Here is a 13,551-nt window from a genome sequence, read left to right on the forward strand (position 1 = left end):
AGGACGGATTGCTTCCAGGTCATGGCCAGCTAATGCATCTGCATATTGGGTGGCATTTCCTAACCTCCCTTCAGACGGTGAGGGTGTCTCACCTGCTTCCCTTTCACCAAAGGCGTGAACAGAAGCAGCGGAGCCCAGGATACAGAAGGAAAAAGCCCCGGGATCCCACGAGCTCCAGTGTGTCCCGGGGCAAATATTTAGGCAGCTTAGATGGCTTTCCTCTAGACAATGAAGCAGACCTAGGGGAAGAGGGGCAGGCCCTGGGAGCTGCCACCAGTCCCCAAAGGAAGGACACAGCCTGCCTTGCTAGAAACAAAACCAGCCATCGCTAAGGGAAAAACCGCCACCACCTTTCCAGGACAGGCTCTGCCAAGAGTGCCTGCCAAACGCTGGTTCTTCCCTTTAGATTGACTTTATCAGGTTTGTTAAGTGATTAGGCTGACAGTCATCCACAGAACTAAGTCAAGATTTCTCTGTACTGCTGAATTTTTTTTCTAAGAATCAAAGAATGTGTTTGCTGGGGTCAGTATACCCGTAGGAAGGATCTTTTCTGAGATGGAAAGCAATCGACAGAACTGCAGATTAATCCAGTCTTCAAGGACGGCATTTTTCAAACCAAGACGTCCAGAAGAGAGTTTAGTAAATGCACAGTTCATAGGTTGTAGCCTAGTGACATCACCTTGCACCTTGAGGACCAGCGACCATGGCGTGTAAGTTTCAGCTGCGGGGACACAAGGTGAAGAGGGGTGTCATCATTTATATAAAACACCTTTCCCAGGAGCTTCAGACTTGGAATCAAAGACAGGAAAATTCAGCTCTCTTCCATCACTGAGGGCTTTCCAGGTGGCGCTAGTGGAGAAGGGGACGACAGAGGATGAGATGGTTGGATGGCATCACTGACTCAATGGATACAAGTTTGCATAAACTCCAGGAGATGGTGAAGGACAGGGAGGCCTGGCGTGCTGCGGTCCGTGGGGTCGCAAAGAGTTGGACACGACTGAGTGACTGAGCAACGGTGGTAAAGAACCCACTTGTCAATGCAGGAGACACAAGAGACGCAGGTCTGATCCCTGCGTCAAGATCCCCTGGAGTAGGAAATGGCAACCCCCTCTGGTATTCTTGCCTGGAGAACCCCACGGACAGGGCAGCCTGGTGGGCTGTCCATAGGGTCACAAAGAGTTGGACTGACTGAGCACTTCCATCACAGATGGGATGTTAGGTACAAGGGCCCCCGCTGAATCTCTTTGCCTTTCATCATCAGCCATGACTCCTCTCCTGTAGGCAGAGGTCAAGACTGAGCCCAGCAGATACTGGGACAATTGGGCTCTTTCTACGCCCTTGGTTTCTATGGTCAGTAAAGGTAACACGACATACCGACTCCCGCTTGACTTTCTTTAAAATGTGAAATCCATGCTATAGCCCTTGATTGAGCCTGAGTCTACAAGAATAATATTAGGTGACAATAGTGTAAAGAGGAAGAGAAGCTTCCACTGTCATCCCAACTGGACTCAGAACTAAGAAAAACATTTCTCCCGCTGGGAAAAAGGGAATTCCAGTTCTGGTGAAGTCTGATGTCCACCCCACTGTGCTTTTATATAAAATTTTGCAAAGGCAGCAGAATCAGACTGTTCTAACCATTTCACTTTCCGGAACCCCCTCTTGCCATGTTCCAAAAAAAAAGAAAAAGATCACACAGATGCAGCATCAGCCTGGATGAAACGACCTGTCCGACATCACACCATCTCCTCCAGCTCTCTCAAAGATTCATGCTCTTCTTGTCCCAGCCACACAGAGCTGGCAAACATCCCTCCTGCTCCCCAGGGGCCTGGGGAGACCAGACTACACCTCTGATAGACACCCTGAACTCAGCTGAGGGTCACTCCTTCAAAGATGGTGCAAGATCTCAAAACTCTTCACACCCAATTAAGGGCAAAGTTAACCTGGTCATTTTTTTTTAAGTCCACCTGCTTAATAAAATCAATGTATTTGAGGGCTCATCACTTTCAGTAGGAAAGTAAAAGCGAAAGTATTAGTCAGTTGTATCCAACTCTTTGCAACCTCAGTGACTGAAGCCCTCCAGGCTCCTCTGTCCATGGGAGTCTTCAGGCAAGAATACTGGAGTGGGTTGCCATTCCCTTCTCCAGGGGATCTTCCTGACCTGGGAATTGAACCTGGGTCTCCTACACTTCAGATGGTTTCTTTACTCTCTGACTCACCAGGGAAGCCCATTTTAAGTAGAAAATCGTTTAACAAATCACACACTCACTACTATATTTAGAATAGATAACTAGTTTTGGGGGCTCCAAAATCACTGCAGATGGTGACTGCAGCCACGAAATTAAAAGACGCTTACTCCTTGGAAGACAAGTTATGACAAACCTAGATAGCATATTGAAAAGTAGAGACATTACTTTACCAACAAAAGTCCATCTAGTCAAGGCTATGGTTTTTCCAGTGGTCATGTATGGATGTGAGAGTTGGACTGTGAAGAAAGCTGAGCGCCAAAGAATTGATGCTTTTGAACTGTGGTGTTGGAGAAGACTCTTGAGAGTCCCTTGGACTGCAAGGAGATCCAACCAGTCCATTCTGAAGGAGATCAGCCCTGGGTGTTCTCCCTGGGAAGAACTGATGCTAAAGCTGAAACTCCAGTACTTTGGCCACCTCATGTGAAGACTTGACTCATTGGAAAAAGACTCTGATGCTGGGAGGGATTGGGGGCAGGAGGAAAAGGGGACAGAGGATGAGATGGCTGGATGGCTTCACCGACTCGATGGATGTGAGTTTGAGTGAACTCTGGGAGTTGGTGATGAACAGGGAGGCCTGGTGTGCTGTGATTCATGGGGTCACAAAGAGTTGGACACGACTGAGTGACTGGACTGCAGAACCTACTGAATTGCACGTGGAGCTCTGTGCAATTCTCTGTAAAGACCTCTATGGGAACAGAATCTAAAAAGAGTTAGTATGTGTATATATAACTGTACAGTAGAAACTAAAATACTGTAAATCAACCATACTCCAAAAGAAATTTTTTAATTAATGAAGTAATAAGAAAAATCACATGGCTTAGAGGCCTCTATCTGGAGACTTCACAGCATGCTAAACACAGAACTTTACATGCTTTTCACTCATTCTACCAGCTTTCTTCTTGCAATAATTTTATGAGATTAGTATCATTAGTTCTACTTTATAGATAAGGAACCTAAAGCTCAGAGACATTAAAAATAATTTCTCAAGGTCACCCAATAAGCCCCCAGATTCACTCTCAACATGAAGCTGCTCTGTGTTCCCAACAGAGTAAGAAATCCCAGGCTGACAATAAAGAGAGGGGAAAAAACAAAACTGGTGAGTAGGTATAGTACCGTTTCCACTTATAATCTTTTATTATAAGTCAAAATCAAATATTAATTACAATCCAATTTGCCATTGAGCCCAGTGAGGAGCAGGAAATAGAAAGTCATATCAGAAGTGGATTACACTTGATGACCACCTTGTTATTTTGGGGCTTCCCTGGTAGGCTCAGATGGTAAAGAATCTACCTACAGTGCACAAGACCCAGGTTCAGTCCCTGGGTTGGAAAGATCCCCTGGAGAAGGAAATGGCAACCCACTGCAGTACTCTTGCCTGGAGAATCCCATGGACTGAGGAGCCTGGCGGGCTACAGTCCACGTGACCACGGACACAACTGAGCGAGTCCCCTTTCTTTTTTTTTCTTGTGACCAATACTGATGAGATCATTCAACACAGAAATCCCAGGACAACGTCTGCAAACATGGGTCAGGAGGCTCCGTCCCCAAGCACAGCTCCCTGAGACTGGCCACCTTTCGGGAGCGACGTGATGAAAATCAAGCGGATGAAGGCCAAGCCACTGAGCAGAAGGGCGAGGGCCATGAGGAGGCAGGATTCAAAGACATGTTAAAAAACAAACTGGACACGGTATCTCTTGGCCATTTTCCAGGAAAGGACCAGATAGTAAAATTTTCTAGGCTTTATGGACCACACAGTCTGTTGCAACTACTCAGTTGTGCCTCAGTAGCAGGAAACCTGCTGCGAACAACATGGAAGAAAATGGGGCGGGGCGGGGGCGTGACAATCAAACTTGATCACGGAGCCGTCGGGCTCTGCGCATGCGCCTTCTGCCAACCCCGAGACAAAGGATTCTTCTGGGCCAAAACATCCCCCAAGAGGCTGGTGGAGCTTCAGAGAGCCAACAGGTCACAGCTGGTGGCCAAAACCTGCCCGTCTCCACATGAGAACCCCGCACCTGGCTCCTAAGGACTGCCACTCATCCATCAGACGTCAAAGCCCCATCTGAAATAAACACACCACTCGGAAAGCAAGAAGGACGACCACACTCACTTTTCTTAGGAAGCCTGATAACAAGCCTGGCATGTTTTCACAAACCTGTAAGCATTCCAGTCTGGCCGTTTAGCTTTAATGTTGACTCTGCTTTGAATGTGTCAGCCACAATTACAGAATGTGTGGGGGCGGTGGGAGGGCAGGGCATGGACGATGAGGTGCCCTAAAATACACTCTCTACTCTGGACTCTTTCCAAAAGACCGAGGACCGCTCCCAAGGAACGGAGCTTGCACACTGTAATTAGATTTTCAACATGCAGGTCCATTTCAAGTGAATCAGAAAGAAGAGGGTTCAAGAGGGTGGGGGTAGGTTTGGGGGATGGGACACAACAGTGAATAGAAATTCTCATACCTAATGAAAAAAGAAAGCTGATTATTTCGTACTATTTTTAAACAGTAGAGAAAAAATCTGAAAACCTAAAAAGCATTCCTGGTTGTGGCACATATGACTGCAGAACATTTGAAGGAGCATTTTAAGTTATATTGAATCTTAGGAGAGCAACTAACTACTTGAACACTAAGACTTATTGCATGTTCACTAATTGCCAGTTTGCAATACAGGGAAGGAGGGTGGAAGTTATTTACCTTCCAGAGAGCCACTGCTTTAAATTGGTCTTCACAAGAGAAGAATCTTTAAGGACCCCCACTCTGAGGACATGAATTCCAGGTCATTAGTTTTTAGTTCCTGATGGTCAGGAATAGCATCTGGGCCTAATCATTCACATGTGTATCTAGAGGGCCACTGTTTGGTTAACTAATATATTTTAAGAGGTCAGCATTTTTTTTTTTTTTTTAAGTGATGGAGTTGTAAACACAAGGCTTATTATTTGCCTTAAGAACAAAGATTCTTACATACCAAATACCAATTTCACAGGCTTCCTCCTCTACTACAGAAACTTCTCTGGTTAGTATTACTTTCTACTCAAGTAATGGTAACTTTTGGTTAGAGGGAAGGGAGGGCCAAAAGTATCTACGTCTGGTTGCTGAAGCACCCAGAGGCCACCACTGTAATCTGCGAAAAACTAAGCCCAGAGATCCAAAAAGGCAAGAAAGAAACTATTACAACTGGGAAAATGAATCTAAGGTCTCACACAATTTACCGGCTTCATAGATCATTGTCTGGGATGATGGAAGGGCAGGCCCGCGTTCACAGAATATTCCTATTCCTTGTCCCCCATAGCCTGAGAGTCCACCTTGGGCTTTGCATTTCCGTGGTCCCATGATTTCTAGCAGTCTGGGATAGAAACGCAGTTCTTTCCAAATCTACCAGTCACATACCTGTGTTGCAGCAGAAAGCAGTTCAGATTTAGCCAAGCTACCCAGCCAAGCACCCAGAGGACAAGACCTCAGCTGGGTTGTATGTGAACAGAAGGGCGAGAGTTGAAGCTTTGAGGCCGATCTATAGTGAGGGATGCTGGAGAGCCAGGGAACCCCAAGAAGGTGGCTGAACTGAGCAGCTCTGAAAGGGGGGATGGGAGAGGGGAGACTAGAAACCCCAAGACAAATGTCCTCTCCACGTGCCACCTATCTGATCGGACAGGGCACTCACGACACAGCCAGCCGCCGTCTACATTCCCAAAGCGCACCCAACTCTCAGAATCCTCCTTAACCAGGACTTTTTTCAGTGATTCTTGGGGTTACCTGAGTACCAAGATTGTTGACACCACCAATGTTTAGGCTTAAGAACACAGTCTCTGGTATGATTAGAAATTTCTTTTTGGCTGTGCAGCATACAGGATCCTAACTCCCTGACCCGGGGATAGACCTGTGCCCCCTGCAGTGGAAGCACAGAGTCTTAACCACCAGCTCAGTCGTGTCCAACTTTTTGTGACCTCCTGGACTGTAGCCACCAGGCTCCTCTGTCCATGGAATTCTCCAAGCAACAACACTGGAGTGGGTTGCCATTACTTTCTCCAAGACCACCAGGAAGAGTCCCACAAAAAAAAAAAAACAAAACAGTCTGATGAAGAAATAATAGATACTTAAAGCCCCACACAACTTGGCTGCAAGGAGGGCACATTACAATGTCCTGCTCTCGGAAGCAGGATATCAGAAGAGAAGCCAGCTGCGGGCCATGAAGGCAGACGGCCCAATTTTCAAACATTGTTTCAAACATCGCTAAGCTGTACGCAACTCTTCACGACCCCTTGGACTGTAGCCCGCCAGGTTCCTCTGTCCATGGCATTTTGCAGGCAAGAATACTGGAGTGGGTGGCCATTTCCTTCTCCAGGGAACCTTCCCAGCCCTAAGGACTGCACCTGCGTCTCCTGCGCTGCAGGCGGACTCTTTCCTGCTGAGCCAAGCGTGTGAGCTGTGCGACCTTGGCCAGGGCACCTAACTTCCGTGCCAAGGTTCACTCATCTGTAAAATACAGACAGCAATGCTGCTTACCTCCTGCGGCTACTGTGGGATTCAGTGAATTAAGACACACAGAGCGCATACAGGGGCACCTGGCACATAGTAATAAGTGCTCAATAAACGTTACTGGATCTCACTGACCCTTTATTGTGAGTGAGTGTGTTCCATGAAATGGGGTGCTCAGGGCTATATAATCAGAAAGGCCTGACCAGTTTATATTTCCATCAGCACCATTACAGTTCTGACAGCCCCCGAGCAATAATGTTTAAAACTGGAAACGGAAAGCAACTCAGGCCCGTTCTTGTCACACGTTCTGTGCGCGCCTTCCGCACACATCTCAGAGCTGTCAGGGTTGAGAAATAATGACCGTAAGTATTCTCATCTCCTTGGAGAGAAATTCCGTGTAAATATTGAGGACTGTGTTACAGAAACTTTATGAAGAAATGGAGCTGCCCACACATTCCATAAATGCTTGTTGATACGCTGAATTAAAAGAACAGACATGATCTTTTTTTCTTTTTAAACAGGAGCCAATCTTGAATAAGAGAAGCCAGCGCAGACACCATTAAATCCAACAGACTGCTTACACGGCTTTGGACTGACCAAGTCAGTGATAAAAGGCCTGCTTTTGACTTTCTCCCAGGCACCAAAAAGTGGGGAGGTGAACAGGCAGAAACTTACTCTCAGCATTTCTATTAAGACTTCACAGGGACTTCCCTGGTGGTCCAGGGGTTAAGAATCTGCCTGCCAGTGCAGGGAACATCGGTTCGATCCCTGGTCCGGAAAGATTGCACACGCAGCAGGGCAGCCAAGCCCAGGTACCACAACTACAGAAGCCCGAGTGCCCTCGAGTTGGTGCTGCACAGCAGGAGAAGCCCCTGCAGGGAGAAGCCGGGCACCGCAGGGGCGAGCAACCCTGCTCTCCGCAGCTAAGAAGGCCCGTGCACAGCAATGAAGACCCCGGCAGCCAAAAATAAAATTAAAAAAAGAAAATGAGTTTACAAGTGATTTGGCTGCTCTTTTAGCAATTAATATTCACTGCATGCCAAAATGAGAGGAAAAACATGACATGGAACAAAAACCCATCGAGTCTCATCCAGAGTGTAGCCAGAAAGGTTAACCAGGGTCTGGATGTGCCTGACCACATCATCAGGGTTTCTAAAGAGCCAGGGGCCCAAGAAACATGGCTGGGCTCGCCCGCACTGTCCTGACGCATACAGAGCAAATAGAGAGCCTGTTGGGAGTGTGGGAAGGTAGAAGCTTTCCCCACCGTCAGCAGGGAGCTGTGCGGACCAGCGCTTCCTGGACCACAATCGGCTCGTCTGTACAATGAGACGGGGCTTCGCTGGTGGCTCAGCGGTTAAGAATCCTCCGGCCAATGCAGGAGACGCAGGTTTGATCCTGGAGTTGGGAAGATCCTCTGGAGAAGGGCATGACAACCCACTTCAGTATTCTTTGCTGAAATCCCATGGACAGAGGAGCCTGGTGGGCTGCAGTCCATGGGGTCGCAAAGAGTCGGACATGACTGAGCGACTGAACAGCAGCAGCGAGATGGAGGCACAGACATAACAGAGCTCAGGGGTCCCTCCCAGTTCTGTGTCTGTGACACGGAGTCCCTTTACCCCTAGCACCTCCACCAGAGCATTTTCCTCTTCTCTCTTTAGAAGTGTCCATAAGCCAGATGATACACAATGCCCGAGTTTATTGGATCCCATGCACAAGTCTCCAGACATCTACTTCAGTAGCCTCTCCAGGACTCAGGACTTCTACACGGCTGTCCAGCTTTGCCCTGAACATGGGCATCCCGTTGCGAGAGCCACTGGGGGCTGAAATCCAGCCTGCACTCCGCTGTGTATCAGCCTAGAGGAAGGGACGCCTTATCTCAGTTCCAACAGAAGCATCTTGCCTCCTAGCTGCAGTCCTTCCTGGAAACATGAACCTTCTCACAAAAGCACAAAACTCAGTAGTAACTGACCATGGACTTAACACATGCAGTAGCTCATTTCACCCTCAAAGAGTCATTTCACTGATGGGGCAACTGGGCCTCTGCGGGTCAAGGAGAGGGCCCCACCGCCTTGTGACTGCCTAGGGGCAGATCTGCCCTCCATCACAGCTCCCAAGTCTAAAGCATGTGTCCTTTCAACCACCTCAGCTACTGCTGGGTTTTCACAAAACAAACACGGCTCTATTCCTTTCTCACAGAAGAAAAAAGCGTACACCAGGGTCCCGTGCATTAGGGAACTCTGGTCCAAGTGTGGGAGCTCCAAGAGTAGCTAAGCCAAGGCCACTGTCAAGGAGCTCAGAGAACAGTCCCCAGAGAAGAAAGGAGCTACGAAAGGCTGCTCTGAGGGCTATACGGGAAAGGAGGGAGGGGGCTTGGCCAGATTTTTCCACTTGTTTTGGTACCGGTTTGGGAAGGGGTGAAAGCCAGGGTTACTTAGTTGGGGAGCCATCTCCCAGAGCCCCTCTTCCTCCTCTGCCTGGTTAGCCCAGTTTCAGGGGTCACAGACGTGATGCGAAATATGGCAGGATCCATGGAACTACTCAGAATGGCTTCTGTCCACAGAACCAACAAACATTCCCATGGAATTGTTTAAGATGAGTAAAGAAATGCAAGTGTCCTTGAAAGAGAAACTGACTTCTTACAGAGAGCCCGGGTCCTTACATTTTACACAATCTTGTGTACTAAGAAAAATAGTTTAATATTTCATTCTCAGCAACTGCGCTGATTCCTAAACATCAACTTCAGTTGCTCTTTTCAGAATATTCCCCTTGTGATATTCTGGGTATGTTTATGCAGAGGACAAAGCCTTTTTGAGGCTGCAATTAAGCATTTGGTGAATATAAACTATTTGAACCACACTATATAAATACTACTCAAGTTCAACTTTGACATGTCTGTGTGTTCTTTACCCCATCCGTTGTAGGGAGTTTATAAAAGCCATGTCCACCTAAGTCAAAGACGTGGTTCTGTCTCTACAATAAATGAAAACCCAGCCCAATTTGTTTTGCAAAGGTATAAAGTAATTCCCAAATTACTCCTGAGAGGCTAAAAAAAATTAGATTCACGGAAGTACTCAGCTGAAACTATTCTCTCATTGGAATAACTCCGTAATTCCATGGCCAAAATGGCAATCAACCACAGATTTACAAATGCCCTTTTTTTGCCTTGACATCCCAGTACCTGGCAGACTCTGGGACTGAAGGGAAACGTATAAATAAATACATCTTTGTAAACAATTTCCTCCTATGACTACTTGATGATCATGTACTGGTAAATTTTTTTAATATGTATTCCCCCCCCCCCGACCAAAGCTATTTTCCCTGGAGATGTTCCAACAATATACTGCTAACATACTCCCATTGTGGAATTCAGCTGGAAAATTTTGCAACTTAAGAAAACATCTCGGCCATCTAACCAGTGTCTCTACGGACCTACAGACTGGAGACCAAAAAAAAAAAACAACCCACCAAGTAAATATTTTTGGTTTAGCTCTAAAGGAGTGGGTGATGTGTGTGATGGAGCTTATTGCTGTTGTTCAGTTGCTAAGTTGTGTCCGACTCTTTGCGACCCCACGGACTGCAGCACATAGGCTTCCCTGTCCAGCACCGACTCCCGGAGTTTGCTCAAACTCATGTCCATTGTGACTGACCTTGTTTACAATAATTTACTGAAGAAGTCAGGACTCACATTCACATCCATTTGGTTTGAGGGTTAAGGATATGAGCGTCAAATGTACACAGGGTCTGACTCAGAGTAGGGGCTCAATAAATATTTGTTGAATGAATGAAAGCTTCAAGTCTTGTGCTCACTAGCTGTCTGCCTTGGTACGAGACACTGAAGTTCCTGGAGCTTTAGTCTCCACAGTTTAAGAAATGAATCCTGTACAACTGATCCTCATTATTCACAATAATTATGTTTTTCTATAGCTGTCACAACTGTAATTGCAACAAACATGAAATTCACAAACACTGAGCCATGGCTCCTAGAGGAGGCTGAGGTTCCTGCAAACTTCTGGTGACAGCATATTTATCAACTGACCAACACATGACCTTCTTATGTGTGTTTCTGTTTGAAGACATTTAATAAATATCCGTTTACTAACACTGATGTCACAACCAACAGCACTATAACTCATGCCTGAACGAAGTTTATCTAATGCACATATTGTCTCTGAAAGGCACATCCCAGCCTTTTTATGCTTAGGGATACTAGATAGCACTTCTTCATGATGTTTAGGGGTATTTTAAACAGTAAAATCACACACAAAAAACCCCACAAAACTTAAACATTTGACCCTACATACATCACTATAAAAGGACTCTTGCTTAAAGTATGAGTGGTGCAGGGAGAGGAACAGCATCACCTGTTCAACCTCAGCTGGAAACACACATCAGGACACTCAAACTTTTCACTATTCTGCAGGCGTCTAAATGACCACAGAAGTCCCACACGTACTGATTTTAGGTTGCAGATGAATGCTTCTGAGCAGGTAAAGTTGCAAATATGTGGTTGGCAAACAATGAGAGTCAACTCTATTCATTCCCTAAATACTGAGAGCTTCCTCAATGCCACCACTATGGCAGGAAAGTGGCCAGAATGGACAGGTTCCTTCCTCACTGTATAACAGTCTAGTGGGGTGGAGGTAATTAGTCCCCCAAATATGTAAGTTACAAAATGTGGTAACTGCATGATGTAGAAGACCTGGGAATATATGGGGAGCGGGGTGGGAAAGGGTCATAATGCAATAGCAGGTTCAAGAGGAGGGTAACAGTTGAGTTCAGTACCAAAGCACAGCTTGGAGTTGGCCAGGCGAGGGGAGGAAGAGCTGGCAGGCAGAATGCAAGAGCCCAAAGGCAAGCTGCTGCTGCTAAGTCGCTTCAGTCGTGTCTGACTCCGTGTGACCCCATAGATGGCAGCCCACCAGGCTCCTCTGTCCCTGGGATTCTCCAGGCAAGAATACTGGAGTGGATTGCCATTTCCTACTGGGGTGTGATTAAATCAAGTCACATACAGTAAAAAGTACACAACAGAATGAGCCTAGAGAATGGCTCCAAGTTAAAGGTACTTAGGTTTAGAAGATGAATGAATGACTTTAAAGATTTACTGAGCAGTTCCCACATGACTGGCACCACACACGGTGTTAGGGACCCAAAAAAGGAGGGTAAAATGTGCTGACATGGACCCCATGATTACTGGGGGGATGGTGGTGAGACCCTGTGTGGGAGAGGCAGAACACAACTAACAAGCCGGGCAATTACAGGAGAGAGAGGAATCCACGGGCATTTTTATCCCCTTCCAAGTAAGTTCTGGATAGCTGTTAAGCTCATCAGATAAAGCAATCTAATATGAACATTCAAAAATTAAAGTTGTACTATATTGCTTTAAGCACTAATTTATGTGGAAATGCGCATATCCTATAGATCCAATAGCAAACGCCTCAATCTTGTGGAAATATCTGGGTATCACTTCACTATGTAGGCAACAGGAAAATACACGATTTTCTTCTGAAGGCGAAAATAAAAGCTAATCTCTGGATGTCAAGAAGCAGTACACTCAAGAGCAGCCACGTTACACGTACATTTCATATAAATGAAGTGAGTTCATATCTACCCTCTGGGCCAGCTTCTTCCTAGTTAAGTGCCTCTCACTGAAAAAGCACCTTGCTAACCAGGACAGAGCAAATGGGTCTCTGAATATCCATTTGCTGTGTGGCTATTACTGTCAGCTGTGGAGCATGGCTTTAACTGAGCAGAAACACTGGGGGCTGAAGTTAATCCATCAAGGTCACCGACATGTGAAGGATACGTAACGTGCAAACACTGCGGTAAATAAAGCTGCTGGTGATTCCACAGGAGCGGGAGCGACGATAAGGACTGCCCTCTGAGAGACTGTCCTTTGGGGGCAGGGGCTAAGGGTTAGCGTTTCCTGATTACAATCTCTTCAGAGAGAAAAAGCATCAGCATTTTAAAGGCCTGCTGGGGAAGCTCCCTCTAGCTTTGCTGAAGCAGGGAGCACTCAGCAGCCAGAAAGGGGTCACTCAGGAGAAGCCGGCAGGGCGTGTGGAAACTGCCCAAACGCGGGCCGGGTTTGCTGGTATCATAAAAGCTACAACAGATCTACAAGGCTCACTTTTCTACTTCCTGTGCGTGCTGACTATAGAAATTAGAAACTATCGATGCGGTCCTCTGGGGTCCGAGGGAAGTTCTGTGATGGAGTTATTTACAAAGACACGCACGGGGTTCAGGGAGACCAACCCAGGATGCGAAGCGTGGAGCGGGTAACAGCAGGAGGAAACTGTCACCCCCACTGGCTTGACGGCAAAGAGGAGAAGGCAGTGGCAGGAATCCAGAGAGATGGAGGCTGAAGCTGTAGGCGGGACTGTGGGCTTTCACGGATGCACTCAGCCAACAGCAGAGTCCACAGGAGCAGAAGGAGAGAGCGGGCAAGAAACAGGTCAACCTCTCTCTTCCCAGCCTCTGCCCTGCTGCCAGGGCAGTCATTGGCTAAACCCTACAGAAAGCCAGAAGGTGTGTGATTAAATAAGAGTCAGGCTCTGGAACACAGGAACAAAGCAGGATAGAAAAGGGTGGACAGCAGGGGCTGGGGGGACAGAGAGTAAACCTGCCCCCAACAACTGGGATAAAAAACAACCTTTCCCAGAAGACTGGCCATTACCTACACAGTCACTTAAATTTCTAAGACTGGATAAAAATTCAAGTCCGTCAGGCAGACCCGGATGGAACCCAGGCTTCAGGGGCACCTCTGGGGTGTGGGACCATGGTCAAGCTTATTAACCACATCCAGCTTGCTTCCTTAGCTGAAAGATGTACCCG

General features: G+C 46.9%; 1 protein-coding gene and 1 long non-coding RNA gene across 9 annotated transcripts in view; one reads left to right on the plus strand and one right to left on the minus strand.

The window, feature by feature from the left end:
• The window catches only part of CCBE1 (collagen and calcium binding EGF domains 1), a 240,068-nt gene that overhangs the window by 199,890 nt on the left and 26,627 nt on the right, over window positions 1–13,551 (minus strand). The window lies entirely within an intron of this gene.
• Window positions 1,001–7,710, plus strand: LOC147346377 (uncharacterized). Its single transcript, XR_015153579.1, has 2 exons — window positions 1,001–4,403; window positions 7,242–7,710. It is a non-coding gene; the product is annotated as an uncharacterized LOC147346377 (long non-coding RNA).

Source organism: Bos grunniens, chromosome 24 (genome assembly GCF_055505025.1).
Source record: "Bos grunniens cultivar Pamir isolate PY7600 chromosome 24, Bosgru_T2T1.0, whole genome shotgun sequence".
Lineage (NCBI taxonomy): Eukaryota > Metazoa > Chordata > Mammalia > Artiodactyla > Bovidae > Bos > Bos grunniens.